General features: G+C 39.7%; 1 long non-coding RNA gene and 1 other non-coding gene across 3 annotated transcripts; both read right to left on the minus strand.

The window, feature by feature from the left end:
• Window positions 1–213: 213 nt before the first annotated feature.
• Window positions 214–9,105, minus strand: LOC144231924 (uncharacterized). Of its 2 annotated transcripts, none has more exons than XR_013335244.1 (4): window positions 8,981–9,105; window positions 7,248–7,349; window positions 2,453–2,736; window positions 214–303 (listed from the first exon to the last, which is right to left on the minus strand). It is a non-coding gene; the product is annotated as an uncharacterized LOC144231924 (long non-coding RNA). The 2 variants fall into 2 exon arrangements; XR_013335245.1 differs by lacking the exon at window positions 8,981–9,105 and adding an exon at window positions 8,172–8,251.
• Window positions 9,106–15,187: 6,082 nt separating this feature from the next.
• LOC144232170 (U6 spliceosomal RNA) lies at window positions 15,188–15,290 on the minus strand. Its single transcript, XR_013335324.1, has one exon. It is a non-coding gene; the product is annotated as a U6 spliceosomal RNA (small nuclear RNA).
• Window positions 15,291–17,280: the final 1,990 nt, after the last annotated feature.

Below are 17,280 nucleotides of genomic sequence, written 5' to 3' on the forward strand. Positions count from 1 at the left end.
GTCATGATCTCATGGCTCATGAGTTTGAGCTCCGTGTCGGGCTCTGTGCTGGCAGCATGGAGACTGCTTGAGATTCTCTCTCTCTCTCTCTCTCCCTCCCCCTCTCTTTCTACTCTTCCCCTGCTTGTGCTCTCTCTCTCTCAAAATAAATAAACATTAAAAATTTAGAAAAATCATTATACATATGCTCATTTAATAGGGACTCCTGAAATTTTCTGTACACCTCGAAGTATGGGTAATGGATTACGTGTCCCCTTCACATTCATGGCCAATTTTTAGTGTCCGTCAAGGGTCTTCCCCCACCTGAAAGAGTAAAGTTCAGTGCACTGAGAATGTGGTACGCATTGACACATGAGGATTTAACCTTCCTGAGGTGGATATACCCAGACTTGTTGAATATTTCCAGGAAAAAAGTTCATTAAAACCACCTACTTACCCAGTTGAGGAATCCTTACTTCCGTACTCCCGACATAGTGTTCTTGAACATCTCTGAATAAAAGGGAGTTATGAAGCAACCTCTTTTATTGCTGAATAATCTTGTGTTCTTCCACAGCTGGGTAAGTTGACATGGGCCCTTTGCCACTGCCAACCCTGGTCATTGTACTTCTTGCTGGAGCCAGATAGAATGAACACAACCTCACCTCCCCAGATAGATATTTGCCTATTTGAACATTTCTCATGTTACCATTCTCGTTTCTGGATCGTTGCTTCCTCCACCTAAAATTGTATAGCTCCTCAGTTGCAGCTCTTTAGAACATTCAGGTTCCTCATCATTTGAACATCTCTTTCCTGGATAGACTCCAATTTTTTAGCGTTTCTATTGGGCTATGGCACCTGAATCTGGACAATCCTAAATGATTGCCAAGCCTTTAAGGAAAGGATAGATAATTCCCCAGTCCCCAGTGAGGTTTTCAGCAGCAAACTCTTCTGTGCAATAGAAATGTCAGGGACCTCTGGGAATCAATCACTTAGTGGATTCTCTGCTATTATGGGGAAATAAAATAGTGACCCAGGAATCTCTACCTATATTGACTGATCCTGAAGGATGTTACTATCACTTTGATTCTGCACATGAGGAAGGTTTTACACACCTCACTCTCTGAAGAGCTAACTTTCCAAATCAGCCATAAGGTTAATTCTTAAAACATGTTCATCATCAACGATCTTATGTGCCAGTCCCAATCCAGATGGCATTTGACTTAACACTTCATTAGCTAACAGAATGGAGATCTCTAAAAATGAGGCTTGTCTGGCTTCTTCTTTATGTACATTTGGACTAATTTTCAGTCCCCTAATTAAACCTCTCTCTGATCGGCAGAAGCTCATGACAAGCAGATATGCGGATGGAACTAAATATTTTCAGTTTTCTCTTCAAGACAATAGGCATCCAGAACACTGCAGAGAAGAGGAATTTGGTGAAAGAAAGAAATCATATACAAAATATAGGAGCATAAGGATAGCATCAGAAGAAGCCTTTGACTGGATGGAGGAAGGATCTTGGGGAACGTGTGGACAGGAATAGTCCTCTATTCGCTCTCCAGGAAATCAAGCTCCCAAGACAAATACACCCTTGGACAATTACTGTCAGTAGGGCAGTCAAAAGCAACCCCTCTTTCCTGAGTCCTACAGCATAGCACAGAATGAGACAGGGAGCACTGACCACAGAGTCCGTAGACGTGGGGGTGAGGACAGACTCGCTTCTTCTTGGCAAAGCATGTTGGCCTCATCTCTGAACCTCACATAATGCTAGCCAGCTGCTTACATCTCAAGAATTATTGAGCTTCAACTTATATAGGTTGGTGAACAATCTTTGTGTTACTGTGAAGTGTTACAGAAAGGTAAGACATTAATAATACCAAACTCTGCGTCATAGAATCATTTATACATACCGCCCACTAGAATATAAATGCTAGACAGCAGGACTTGCTGTCATCTCAGCCCCCTCTGTATCTAGCACAGTCCCTGTCATGCGTAAGAACTTGATAAATGTTTGCTGAATTGACATCCATTGAATTGAATCACTAACCTGCACGGTCTTTGGGGGCAGCTGTAGAATCTCATTTTACATCATCACTATCACCTTGCTCTGAGCTGACATGAGGAAGTATGCAATAAATGATGAGCGAATGAATGAATAAATTGTGAGGAGCCGAAACGATGGTTCTCAACTCAGAATGCACTTTAGAATCGCCTGGGGTGCTTTTAAAAATCAATCTCTGGGACCCTGCCCCAGAGATTGATTTTTTAAAAGTTCCCCAGGATATTCTAATGTACCGTCAAGGTTGAGAACCAATCACTTCAAACAATAGGAAAATGTAACGAAGAGCCCTCCCCCTAACACTTCTTTTTCTAACCACTCTAGGTTTTAGATTCTTGAGGGAAATAAAGCATTCTGAAAGCTCTAACACTCTAAAATGGAAGAGTGATGTGGGTATTGCTTTTTAGAAAATACCATCAAGAAGTGCTTTCCATCCATGCTGGCTGATGGGCCTCTTAGCAGCCATCACCTTGGCAGACACTTGACCTGGATGTGGCTGAGCTGGGAAGGCAAGATCAGCCACCAGGGCCATTGCAGGGGACTCTGGGAGCCCAGATGTTCTAAGAGACTGCCACCTTGTGGTCACTCTTCAGTGAAAGCTGTAGCACCTTCCTCAAAACCGGTTTATCTCAGGCTGCTGTTGGGTTTTCTCTTTCTCAGAGTACATGCAAAGCCTCCTGGCATATATTCTGGTATTTCTGGAAAAAGGAAATAAGGAAGAGAGGGTACTCAATTCTCCATGGTGGAAAGAATGCTTCAAATATTAACACCAGGCATGATATAATGGTTAGATGAACAAGTGACAGAGGTCAAGAGAGGAGAATGTAAAAAATAGTCCAGGCTTCATTTCTAGGGGGAAGGTATTGGTTATGTCAAACCCATTTACAAATCTTTACTTTCACAAGAAAGGAGTAAAAGAGTAACAGGGCCATCATTCTCATTTCACAGACAGAATGAAGCCCCGGGAGTTAATTGTGTTTGTCAGAGTTGCATGAACTCAGACTGGGAACTGACCTTTTAAACGAATGTCTTCAGAAAATGAGATTCCTTTTTATACTAAAGGAAAAATTCAGGAACACAAATTCAAATGTCAAGACCGGATGTAACTGTGTGTATGTAGGAAACAAAATACACAGATACACATATACACAGACCCATGTGTGTATTTTTGTTGAGGTTATTTATTTATTTTGAGAGAGAGAGGGAGAGCATGAGGAGGGGAAGGCAGAGAGGAAAGGAGAGAAAGAATCCCAAGCTGACAGCGCAGAGCCCAACGCGGAGCTCCATCTCACTAACCATGAGATCGTGACCTGAGCTGAAATCAAGAGTTGGGTGCTTAACTGACTGAGCCACCCAGGTGCCCCAACCCACATATTTTTTTTAAAAATTCAAAATGTGGACTAATTGAATGATAGAAAATTTCGCTCCATGAAAAATTTTACTTTTCAATATTGTTTAAGAAATTTTTTTTCAAAGATACAAACTAATATCAGTATTTTCAAGTTTTGCCAGACCTGCTTTAATGAATAGGTAAGATTCACCGGAAAGGGCACCTGGAAACTAATATGAGGTATGAATTTTATTCTTCACACCAGATCACTTTTCAAGCAGATTAAAATGTATGAGAAGTGCAGAGAGCTGTCCCTGGGTCCCACAGACCTGGGTTTGGGTGTCAACCCAACAATGAGCTACAAAATCCTGAAGAATTTGCTTGAACTTCTGGGGTGTCAGTTTCCTCACTGACAAGTAAGAAGAGTAAGGACAACTTGCTAATAATTCTTATTGCTGTTAAATAAGATAGCCCCAGCCAGAGGTCCGAAGACAGAAAGTGCCAGAATATTAAGGGAATGAGAATAGTTTTACCTACACTATGATTTTCTTAGAATGTTTGTCTAGTTGGTCATGTCGCTATTCAGTGGGGTACGACACCACTCTAGATGTCAAGGATCTTATCAGGGTGCAGGAAACAAACCATTTACATCATCAGAAAGAAAATATGAAAAGGATGTTTCAGACAGCTAAGAGAAGTTGGGGAAATTGCTGAATAGATTAGCATGGTCATCACAGTGGGTTAAATTGCACTTTGAGTGCAGTTTTAGGAAGTAATTTATTGGAACAATAGCTTTATCAATCAATGGACATTTGACTGTATTCAGCAGCCTGTACTCAGCTACCAAGAAGGCTGTGCCTTTTGATTCCCACCTGTGTCATGAGCCAGCTGGCATCCAGAAAGTCACATCTTGAAGGAACAGGCTGAGTTTCAGTAACCTGAGGCCATGTGCTCAGAAATCACTGTTAAAGGATGTGACTTCAGAAGCTTAGAGACAAAACCTTCCCCAAACACGATCTCTAGACCACACACTAGACACTAGAGGTGGAAGAGGGGAATTTCTATTGAAACTAGAAACTTTCCTCAGGGCTACAGGATAGAAACACAGGGCTCTGAATACAAATGCCTGTATTCATCCTGTTTTTTTTTTTTTTGTTTCCCTCCAGCATTAGTAGAATGAGGGAAGCATGGTGTTTATGCAATGAATGAACACACGAAATTTTAAAAAAATGATTGTGACATGGGTAGTATCTATCCTTACACAACATGTGGGGATAGAGAGCCTAGAGATAGATGAGCAAAGCCTTTAAAAATGAAATCATTGCGGGGCACCTGGGTGGCTCCGTTGGTTAAATGTCCCACTTCAGCCTAAGTCATTATCTCATGGTTCGTGAGTCCAAGCCCCGCATCGGGCTCTGTGCTGACAGCTCAGAGCCTGGAGCCTGCAGGCTTCAGATTCTGTGTCTCCATCTCTCTCTGCCCCTCTCCCACTCATGTTCTATCTCTCTCTGTCTCTCGAAAATTAATACATGTTAAAAAAAATTTTTAATGAAATCATTGCTCAAAATCACTCATCATCAGGGAAATACAAATCAAAAACAGGATGAGATCTCATACCACCTTACACCTGTTAGAATAACTAAAATTAACAACACAGGAAACAACAGACGTTGGTGTGGATGTGGAGGAAGGGGAACCCTCTTAACGCTGTTGATGGGAATGTAAACTGGTGCAGACACTCTGGAAGACAGTATGGGGGTGCCTCAAAAAGGTAAAAATAGAACTGCCTTATGACACAGCAATTGAACTACTAGGTATTTACCTAAAGGATATAAAAATACTGATTCAGAGGTGAATGTATTTATATGACATATATATTACATACATAATAAATATATCGTAACTAAATATATGTATAAATAAATCAGTCAGAAAAAGACAAATACCATATGATTTCATGCATATGTGGAATTTAAGAAACAAAACAGATGAACATATAGGAAGGAAAAAAAAGGAGAGGGAAGCAAACCATAAGACATTCTTAACTATAAAGAACAAATTGAGGATTGGTGGAGAATGGCGGGTGGGGTATGTGCAAAATGGGTGACGGGTATTCAGAAGGGCACTTGTCATGGTGAGGGTGTTGTATGTAAGTGATGAATCACTTCTTTTTTTTTTTAATGTTTTTTATTTATTTCTAGGAGAGAGAGAGACAGCGTGAACAGGGGAGGGTCAGAGAGAGAGGGAGTCACAGACTGAAACAGGCTCCAGGCTCCGAGCTGGCAGTCAGCCCAGAGCCCGACGCGGGGCTCGAACCCACGAACCGTGAGATCATGACCTAAGCGAAAGTCAGACGCTTAACCGACTAAGCCACCAAGGCGCCCCAGTGATGAATCACTTCTATAAATTCTATAAATTCTACTCCTGCAACCAATATTACACTATATGTTAACTGAGTGGAATTTAAATAAAAACATGAAACAAAAATAACACAAAATTAAAAAAATAAAATCATGAAATCACTACCTGTTTTAAGAATGAAGTCTAGACTTAATGACTTAAAGCACTAAAAGCTATTGGCATTAAGATCTACATCAGGTTATTTAAAGAGGATAAGAGGGGCGCGGGACACCTGGGTGTCTCAGTTGGTTGAGCACCAACTTCGGCTCAGGTCATGATCTCATGGTTCATGAGTTCGAGCCTCACATTGGGCTCTGTGCTGACAGCTCAGAGCCTGGAGCCTGCTTCAGATTCTGTGTCTCCCTCTCTCTCTCTCTCTCTCTCTCTGCCCCTCCCTCCCTCACACTCTGTCTCTTAAAAATAAACATTAAAAAATATTTAAAAAAAACTAAAAGGGATAAGACATTACTACAACGTATCGAGAAACGTCAATGTCAGTAACACAGGAGATACTTCAATGTAGTTGGCGTTCTCAACTGGCAGAGTGGATACTTTCCTATAAAGTGTGGTTTGAAGGGCACAGGATGATCACAGACCTCCTTAACCTCAAAGGACTTACTTATCAAGATTCTACAGAGCCTGATATTTTCATTTTCTCCCAGTTTAAGGAGTGTCCCCCAGAAAGATTCCAGTAAAAAGAAAAATATATTTCCGGGGCGCCTGGGTGGCTTAGTCTGTTAAGCGTCTGACTTTCGCTCAGGTCATGATCTCGCGGTTCGTGGGTTCGAGCCCCGCGTCGGGCTCTGTGCTGACAGCTCAGAGCCTGGAGCCTGTTTCAGAGTCTGTGACTCCCTCTCTCTCTGACCCTCCCCTGCTCACGCTGTCTCTCTCTCTCCTAGAAATAAATAAAAATATTAAAAAAAAAGAAAAGAAAAGAAAAATATATTTCCTTGGAAGGAGCCCCATTTGGCATGGGTTACTTTATCATGTACATAGGGGACAATCTGATGTAGAGAGAGCTGAGGAAAGCAGGAAGAAAGGGAAGAAAGAAAGAGTGGTAGAGGCGTAATATCCATCCATCCAACCTCTAGACCTGAACTGTCCAATGTGGTAGCCTCTATTCACACCTTAAACTTAAATTAACCAAAAGTAAGTCAGATAAAAAATTCAGCTCACCCATCACATGAGTCCTTTTTCCAATGCTCAATAGTCCCATGAGGCTAGTAGCTACCAGGTTTGTCAATGCAAAGATAGAACATTTCTCTCACTGCAGAGATTTCTATCAGACAGTACCGCCCCAGTGAACGAGTCTTAGAGAAGAACCATATCATATTCTTGAGAAGCAATGGGTTTTAAAAAGAGCTGAACAAGTGGATTCTACTAGAGAAAAACTATACTATTTGTAGCCCTGCTTAGCTTTGCTGTATTAAGATTAAAAAAAAAAACAAGAGGCAGATATTTTGTTGCAGACTTACTTACATGGGAAAAGGACAAGATGAGACACAGAGAAAAAGCAGCAGTGACAGCGAGCTCGAGGTCTCCTCCTAAGCAGCCGCAAGTGAAAACAGTTCCTCGTGGACACTAAACGGAGACGGACATTGAAACACATTACCCTGTGGAGCTAAAGCCTCTAACTAGGTGTTGTATACAATGCGAACTTCTCAAGGCAGGGTAGGAACCTTTGACTTATAATTTCAAGGTTATAGAACCACCCCCACCCACCACCATGTATTTTATAGATAGGGTAGCGGGTACCTGACCATAAGGATTATACAGGAATCAAGATTACGGAGCCTAGATATTTTTTTTTTTTTAAGTAATGTGAATTTGAACCCAGGTGTCTCCAGGTGTATATGACTCAGAACTGCAAACTTTTAAATCATATCATGCTGTCTCCATGTGGACAGAAAAAATCATGAAAGGGTTAATTTGGACAGAAATAAGTACAGGGAAGGCTACCACAGAAGGACCCTCTATTTTGCTTTGTCAATGTTGGGGAACCGATGGCCTGATCCTAGTTACAAGAGACATAATATTTATGGCTTCTCTGGATCTCAGTACCCTCTTCTGTAAAGTAAAGAGGTTGAACTGAAAGATCTTAAGCTCCTTTCAATCCTATGTAATTGTTTAATACCCTATATTTCTATAAAGCATTCAATGTGAATGAAGCCTCTCAAGTGAGGATTACTTTATTATCTAGTAAAAATGGTTTTATTGGCACATATATTTTTAGTGCTAAGAACGGACATCAGTGCACATTAGCTAGCCACAAAATTGATAGTTAACAAATTAACTCACTAGCCAGTTTCTCCAGGGGCATGTGAACCCTAAAAGGATATTTTAATAAAAAATAAATTATTTTTAAAAAATTGGACTATTGTCCACTTTTGCCAGGTTCATTACCTGGAAAATGCTTGTGGTCTTCATACGCATGTGTGTTACTTCCTGCCTCTCCTGTTCTCCCAAGCGAAATATGTTTGTGCTTGAAGCTGTTTTGCGAATCCCAAGAAAGCATTTGAAGAAAATTAAAAATCTCTGCCAAAAACTATAACCATCACCAAGCTTGATCATAAACTTTAATTGGAAAACTGATATTATGTATCTTTATTACATCTTGAAAACATGAATTATATATGTAATCGTCCACGGGCTGAGCTATGAACACGGCTTTATTATTCAAACATAAATAAAAGTGTACTATATTATCAATTAGTGTCCAGCTTCTTTGGGAAAGTGAGAATGAAATCTGTTAAACCTCAGCTGGTGATTTACATCCTCAAACATCTTTACTCACAAGCCCAAAAAGCAGGCTGGAAACTGTCACCAAAAGAGTTGCCAAGACGACTTACCTCTGGATGTCAGAAAAGACGCCTACGAGGAATTTAATTAACTAACACCTCAGCCTCTTTGGCCAAAAAAGGATAGATTTTCCTTTAACTCCAAGTCCCTAGAGAATGAGATTCAATGGAATGAGGGTAGACAGACACACGAGATAGACACACACACACACTCACAGATGCCGGGATTTAATTATAATACAAGACTAATTTTCAGGTGGGGTTTACACACAATCTGCCTTGGTAGTTCACACATGTTTGTTGAATAATTGTAAATAAACATGTAGCTATAATGCTCTATATATTTATATTATAGATGTTATATATAAGTGTATATATTACATACAAATATATGTTTACATTATGTATACTTACATGTTTATATATAATTCATTCATTCATGCATGCATGCATTCATTCATTTGTTTACTTTCCTTCTTCTTCCTTCTTCCCAGAAAGAAATAGGCAACTTATGGAAGTTAACTGAAACAAAATTAGCATCAAAGGTGAATCAGATATACAATTGATAGGAATTTTAGAATGTTAGAACCAAGTTTCATGATTGATTCTGAGCTTCCAGGTAACCATGGCAATAATGGAAGTAGAATAAATTGTATGGTTTACATTATTAATAGCTCACAAAAGGGAATGCTTTTACTCTCCTAAATTCTAACTAATTCTAATCCAAAAATTATTTGGGGGGGGGTGTTTGTAAACCATACTTAGCATTATAAAATTCCTACCATAAGTGCCATACGTTTATGTCATGCTCTGTACACGATTTTTTCCCATTTAATCCTCACAACTCACCACTAAAGCCCAATGTCTACTGAGCTAGTAGAAAGTACTTTATGAACCTTGCTTAATAGTATAATTAATATATACCTGGATTACATATCCTTCTTTCCCATGTGCTGCTTGTCTAACTGTCCAATTCAAAGCTGAGGACGTGGGGTCGAGCACCAAGCTTTCACACGCTATTAAGTTTCAAACACAACTCTATCTCCCACCTTTTGGGTACTTTTTTCCCTACAATGGGCAATAGTTGGGTAATTTTCCCCATCCCTTAAGAGCTCCAAATACATATGATGAAAGATTTGGATTCACACGCTGGCAATTTCAGATGTCCATAGTGTTTTGTCCTTTTTAAACGCATTTGCATGTTTTAATCCTCACAATGATTAAGAGCAAGTAGACAAATATTGCTTCTCTGTTTATATGCATTAAGCAATATGGGTTCACTAAAACACAAGTTTTATCCCTACTTTAGTGCCATACTTCCTATTTCCTTTCTTCCTATAGATAATCTGGCAACTAAATCATAACTCATATGCCTCCGGGATATGGTTTAGCTCATCAAACTAGTCATTTGCAAAATAGGAAAGCAATGACTTAATACAGTTTCAGGATATTCTTAATCGTCTGCCTCAGGGTAGAATTTTGAGCTAGCCAAGTCTATCAGGTAGTGTTACCCCTTCAACTTTGTTTCTTATTGTCAAAGGTTTTGTTTTTGTTTTGGTATTCTAGATCCTTTTCATTTCCATACAAACTTTCAAATCAGCTTGCCAATTTCTAACCCCCCCAAAAAAGCTGCCTGGAATTTTGATTGGGATTGTGTTGAGTCTTCAGATAAATTTGGAGATAACGGATATCTAACATATTGAATCTTCCAACCCACAAAGTACATCTTTCCACTTACATAGGTCTTCTTTAATTTCTCTCATCAATATTTTATGGTTTTCAATATACAGGTTTTACCTTTCTTTGTTTGATCTATCCCTAAGTATTTCCTATTTCCAATATTTGTTGCTACTATATTTAGATACTACTGAGTTTTGTATATTCTTATATCCTGTAACTTTGCTAAACTCATTAGTTCTAATATATGTTTTGTACGCATCAATTTTTCTACATAGACAAAGCCACCCAGAAGTAAAAATAAGTTTATTTCACCATTTCCAATCTGGATGCAATTATTTTATTTTTCTTGCCTAATAGCACTAGCTAGAACCTCCAGTACAATGTTGAATAGAAGTGATGAGAGCAGATGTCCCTGACTTGGTTCTGACCTTCAAAGGAAAATAATTCTGTCTTTCATCACGATATTAACTGTAAGGTATTTTCCACAGATGCTCTTTATTGGGTTAAGTTATCTTCTTTTCCTAGTTTGTTGACAGCTTTTTTTTTAATGTCTGTTTATTTCTGAGAGAGACAGAGAGAGAAAGAGAGAGAGAGAGAGAGAGAGAGAGAGAATGTGAGCAGGGGAGGGGCAGAGAAAGAGGGAGACACAGAATCCAAAGCAAGCTCCAGGCTCAAACTGTCAGGACAGGACCAATGTGGGTTTGAATTCACAAACTTTGAGCCAAAGTCAGATGCTTAAGCGACTGAGCTGTCCAGACTCCCCTGCTGATGGCTTTTTATCAAGAGTTGATGTTTGCATTTTTCTCTGCCCTCATGCAGTTTTCTTCCATGCATATTCTGATCAGTCCTCAACTGAAGCCTGGAGAGGGAAGGCTCTGAAGTTTTCCAGGGGTCCCTGTGTATGCTGCTCGCTCTCTCTTCAGTACTCCACTCATGCAAATCTAGCCACTTTGGTTTTCTTGGACTCCCACGTCCATTCCCCCAACACAGGGAGACCAGCAGGTTCAGCCTCAGTTGCCCTCTGCCAGCAATAGAACTTGCAAACTCTGTCAAGGCAGTAATCTGGGGGCAGCGTAGAGTTTACTTCATTGGTTTTCTGTCTTTCAAGGATTATTGCCCTTTGTTGTGCGATGTCCCGTGTCTTAAAAATTATTGTTCCTGGGGGCGCCTGGGTGGCTCAGTCAGTTAAGCATCCGACTTCAGCTCAGGTCATGATCTCGCGGTTCGTGGGTTCGACCCCCACATCGGGCTCTGTGCTGACAGCCAGCTCAGAGCTTGGAGCCTGTTTTGGATTCTGTGTCTCCCTCTCTCTCTGACCCTCCCCTGCTCATGCTCTCTCTCTCTCTCTCTCAGAAATAAATAAAACATTTTAAAAAATTTAAAAATTATTGTTTCATATGTTTTGTCCAGTGTTTTAGTTGTTTCTGAGGGACAGTTAACATCATAGTCACCATTATTCCAGATGGGAACAACATCATTCCTGGAGAGTTTCTATGCATGTACATTCTGAGGGATGTACAGAAATCGTGGAACAGGTCTTGAGAAACTGTACATTTTCTATTTTTTTAATTTTACTTATTTTTGAGAGAAACAGTGCAAGCAGGAGAGGGGCAGAAAGAGAGAGGGAGACACAGAATCAGAAGCAGGCTCCAGGCTCCACGCTGTCTGCACAGAGAATGACGTAGGGCTCGAACCCACCAACCCAGCAAGATCATGACCTGAGCCAAAGTCAGACGCTCAATCGACTGAGCCAACCAGGTGCCCAAAGAAACTGTACATTTTCAAAACTCTACACTGAACTTATTGACAATCCTGGCTTGTAAAGTTCAGACTTACCCTTACTTTATATCTCCTGAAATCTGCTCTCTAGGTTAAGATTCAGAGCATGACTTGGACGCTGGATGCAAAGTCTCTCTCTGTCTCTTTAACCTTGGTTTCTTCTCCTCACCCCTTGTGTGTGCAACCACCTTAAAGTCTACTACATTAGCGCCAATGCTGGGAACGTTAATTTAATTTCATACATTTCAGTAAGACATAACATCTACATGCATAAAAACCCAACTATACTATAAATTGGGTTGCTCATCAGAAAGTGGGTGTTTCTTGCACTGTGGGAAATATTACATGCTTGTATCAGATGAGGAAGGACCAAACTTGTTCTATAATGTATATGTAATCATCTTCCTAAAGAGGAAGCCATCAAAGTCCAGACGCATTGAATATTCTATTCTGTTTCTATTCAGGACTTCTATTCTCTTTTGTGTTACTGGCTTCCTTCCCAAGGTAATACCACCCTCAATAACTGTATTGCCCAATGGTATTGGTTACTTTTAAACATATTTTAAAATACAGATGGGTAGTCATCTCCTCATGTCTTCTCACAAAATTCTAAGTGGCTTTACTTATTTCTACCCCTGAATACTTAATGTACAAGGCACATAGCAGTATTCTAGCCTCCTTCATGGTATACTAACAATGTGTATTTGTATGATGACACTTGCACATTCTCAAATGAATTTTCCTCGGTAACTGACGTCATGGAAATTATTGACTTCCTATTCTCCTCCAATTCAATTATTCTAGAAATATTCAGAAATGTAGAGTAGATGATAATATATTACATAATATGAATATATAATTATGAACACATTGGTGATTACATAATTTAAATATACATATAATATGAATATAGATTTATTTCTTATTCTCTGGTATTCTGCCTGGGAACATCTGAAAAATACATAACTGAGCTATACTAAGTTTAATTAATATTAAACAGCATTAAGTTGGCAAGTCCCTTGACTCCTGTGCTGCTTGGCTTCTTATCTCGTGGGTATCTAAACTGGCTTACGATGGTTGAATGCATGAGGAGTTTTTGTCCATTGCGGTCCTTTGGTAATGAGCACACCCTGATAGTAATGCCTTAGGATTGTCTGTTTACCCTCTAACATACCACTGATTTTTAGAGAGTCAAGAAAAATCCCTTTGGCAGTGTCTCATCCTTTCGTGCAAAATGTTAACTCTATGAAATTTTATCCTTTATTCTTCAGATCATCTTTAAATTATTCATAGCCTGACAAACAATGTGTGAGCAAAAGAAGAGAATTTTGTTATACTTCGACATGTTGATCTAAGTTTATTTATTTATTTTGAGAAAGAGAGACAATAGGGGAGGGGGAGAGAGAGAGAGAGAGAGAAGGAGAGAGAGAATGCCAAGCAGGCTTCATGCTGGCAGCACAGAGCCCAACACAGGGCTTGAACTCACAGACCATGAGATCATGACCTGAGCTGAAGTCGAGTCAGATGCTTAACCAGCTGAGCACCAGCTGCCCCCAACAAGCTGACGTTAAGCCCAAATGGTGTTTAGAGTATGTGGTTTGACTGAGGATTTAAAAGGATAGCTGGGTAATGTGTACACATGCAGCCGAAACTAAGGCTGTCCCACCAACCACAGTAGGAACCATGTGCAAATCTAGTTGATGAGGAACTCAACTCTCAGTTCAAATGGAAGATTTAGCCCAATCCATTGATCAGGAGAATCCTACCAAAGAAAGCAGTAATCATGGACATATTTTTATCTCAAAGAGGCATTAGAAATCATCTAATGTTACATTTCTCAAATTGGTTGAGGAGCGGGACAATAATCAGAATTACCTGGTTCAGTGAGGAACAGAATGTATGAGTATTGAGCACATACAGCTTGTCAGAGCTCCAAAGAGATCCTTTTTTAACTTTTTATAATTTATGAATCACTGATCCAAACAATGATTTATATATAGCCTTGGCTGTAACCATTCAAACCATCCAGCAAGGGAGCTTTGAAAATTCTTAACATCTAGGTCATGTCACAGCCAAATTAGAATCTCTGGGTTAGACTTAGGTACCAATACTCTGAAGAGTCATGTAGGAGAGGTTGGGAATCCATAGCCTGTAATAACGGGGAGCTTGCTAACACCAGACCCAGAATAAGTACCCAGCTGATATTTGAGTAGCCACAAAGAGCCTCTCCACTTCCCTCTAGACAGCTCTACAACTAAGAATTATTGGGGGGCGCCTGGGTGTCCCAGTCAGTTAAGCATCTGACTTCAGCTCAGGTCATAATCTCATGGATTGTGGGTTTGAGCCCTACATTGGGCTCTGTGCTGACAACTCAGAGCCTGGAGCCTGCTTCAGATTCTGTGTCTCCCTCTCTCTCTGACCCTCCCCTGCTCATGCTGTCTCTCTCTCTCAGAAATAAATAAAACATTAAAAAAAAAAAAGAATTATTGTGCCCTCCAGGTAAAGTGTTATCTTTAAATGAACATTTTTTTCTTTAATTGTGGTAAAATACACATATAAAATTTACCATATCAACCACTTGTAAATGCACAGCTCAGAGTGTTGGATATATTTCTATTGCTTTGCAACAGATCTCTAGAACATTTTCATCCTGCAAACCTGGAACTCTATACCCATTGAACACTGACTCCTTGTTTCCTTCCCCTTTCATCCCTTGGAAACCATCTTATTTTCTGTTTCTATGAGTTTGACTATTTTAGATACCTCATATAACTGGGATCATATATGTGCTTTTTTGTGACTGCTTATTTCACTTAGCATAATATCCTCAAGATTCATCCATGTTGTGGCATGTGGCAGGATTTCCTTTTTTTTTTTTAGCTGAATAATATCCCATTGCACGTGTATATCACATTTCCTTTACCCATGCATCTGTCCATGGATATTTGGATTACTTCTACCATTTGGCTATTGGGAGTCAAGCTGCAATGCACTTGGATATGCAAATATCTCTTTGAGATCCTATGTTGAATCATTTTGGATATATACCCAGAAGGGGGATCATATGGTACTTCTATGTTTAATTTTTGAGGAATCTCCATAACTGTTTTTCATAGTAGCTGCATGATTTTCAATTCCTGCCAACGGTGTATGAGGGTTCCAAAAAATATGGAACGCTTCAAGAATCTGCATGTCATCCTTGCATAGGGGTCATGCTGGTCTTCTCTGTATTGTTCCAATTTTACTGGACATGCTGCTGAAGCAACCACTAAATGAAAAACTCTTGAGATAATTTTCATAACTTATTAACAAATCCCATGAGAGTGACAGATGGAGTCTCAAAAATTCATAAAAACTGCATATTTGAATAATTCATTTTAAGAGGAATCCAAAAAACGGTCAAGTCAAAGTGACTAAAGGGAGCCCTCAAAGCATAGTCCCCAGACCAGATCATCAGCCTCATTTAGGAATGTGCTAGAAATGCAGATTCTTGGGCCTCACTTCAGACTTACTGACTCAGAAATTCTGTAGGTAGGATCCAGCAACTTGTGTTTTAAAAGGTTCTAGCACTTATGGAAGCATACTAAAGTTTGAAATGCTCTTTCTGTTATGATTTTATGGATCTTAAAAAGAGTCCTCTAAGCTCTAAGACTTTATTGATGCGAGGAATGTCAATGAATACATTCCTTTTTGTTTTATTTTGCTTTTTGCTATTTGTCTGTTGCTTGTTTGGTAAAACAGCCTTGCTGTAAGTATCAGTGACTTCAGGATTGAAAGCTAGCTTGGGCAGTAGTTTACACTATAAAGTATGATAATATTAACTTCTTGGTCATGATGTATTCTGTAAAATGAGGAGACCAGACCAAAGGTGTTGAATATCTGCCTTACACCACTCTTCCAGAGCCCAAAGCAGACACTGCTAATTGATCTCACTCAGTCCATGTAGAATCCTATAATCCTTCTTACCAGCCTTACCAACAGATTAAATTTATGTCATGAGATGAAACCCATTTGCCACCACATAATCTTTATTTTCCCATCTAGCTATGTCCTCAAATAATATGCACTCCAAACATTATCCATTCTAGGGTGTTCTCTACAACTGTAAATACTCTATGAGCTTAGTTTCTTCAGCTATACGATGCTACTAACATTATCTACTTCATGGGGTTTTTAGGAAGATTAAAGGGGATATTATATCTGAACCAGCTAGATCAGTGCTAGGCATAAAGTTTTAAAAGTATCATTAAACCTTAGTTCCTGCATTCTCTACATTTTTTTCTGACCATTCACCTTGGCCGCCAGCTACAGCTGATCAAGTGCCGTGCTGCTCTGAGAAGCATGAGAGCTCCTGGTGGTGACCTGGCAATAATGAGGACTGACTGATTGCTTCTCTTACAGCGCTTCCCTCATCATTCTCCTTACCAAGTCTGCACTTTGGCTGAACTAGTTGCTTTTGGGTGAAAAAGGAGGGAGCCCTTTCACTTCTTAGTTAATCTAATCTCACAACAGAAAAATCAAAATGATTATATCATCCAGCACAAAACTAAACTCTGCATACATACAACCAACCTTTGAATGCTAACTTAGTAAGATGTTAATGAACAGGTTTCCCTCCTGGATTAGATGTCAAGAAGTTAAGATTTGTTAAGGCCCACGCATGCACAAAAGCTCTGTTACCCAATTTGCTGTTATATCTGATTTCTTTCACACAAGACTTTAAGACATGCAGAGTTACATTGTTTCTGATTTACAGATAAGAAAACTGAGGTCCCAAGAAGTTAAGAAATGTAACCAAAGTCATAAGCTTGAAAAAAGGACCAGCTACCTAATTTGCAGAGAGCACAGTGCAAAGTAAAGTTGTAGGGCCTCTTTTTTGAAAGATGATTCAGAATTTTAAGATAGAGGGGCACCTGGGTGGTTCAGTTGGTTAAGCATCCAACTTCGGCTCAGGTCATGATCTCACCATTCATGGGTTTGAGCCCCGCATCAGGCTCTGTGCTGACAGCTGAAAGCCTGGATGGAGCCTTCTTCAGATTCTATGTCTCCCTCTCTCTCTGCCCCTCCGCAGCTTGCACTCTGTCTCGGTCTCTCTCTCAAAAATAAATAAACATTAAACATTTTTTTAAAAAAGAAAAAGAAGAAGAATTTCAAGACAGAGACTGAAGATCATTAGGCCAAGTATGGGGATCTCTGCACAGGATCCAGCCTACAGCGCAGGTTGTAGGTTAATGAAGCTGGCCTTGCCTGTGTCA

This window comes from Crocuta crocuta, unplaced genomic scaffold (genome assembly GCF_008692635.1).
Source record: "Crocuta crocuta isolate KB4526 unplaced genomic scaffold, BGI_CrCroc_1.0 scaffold260, whole genome shotgun sequence".
NCBI classification, from domain to species: Eukaryota; Metazoa; Chordata; class Mammalia; order Carnivora; family Hyaenidae; genus Crocuta; species Crocuta crocuta.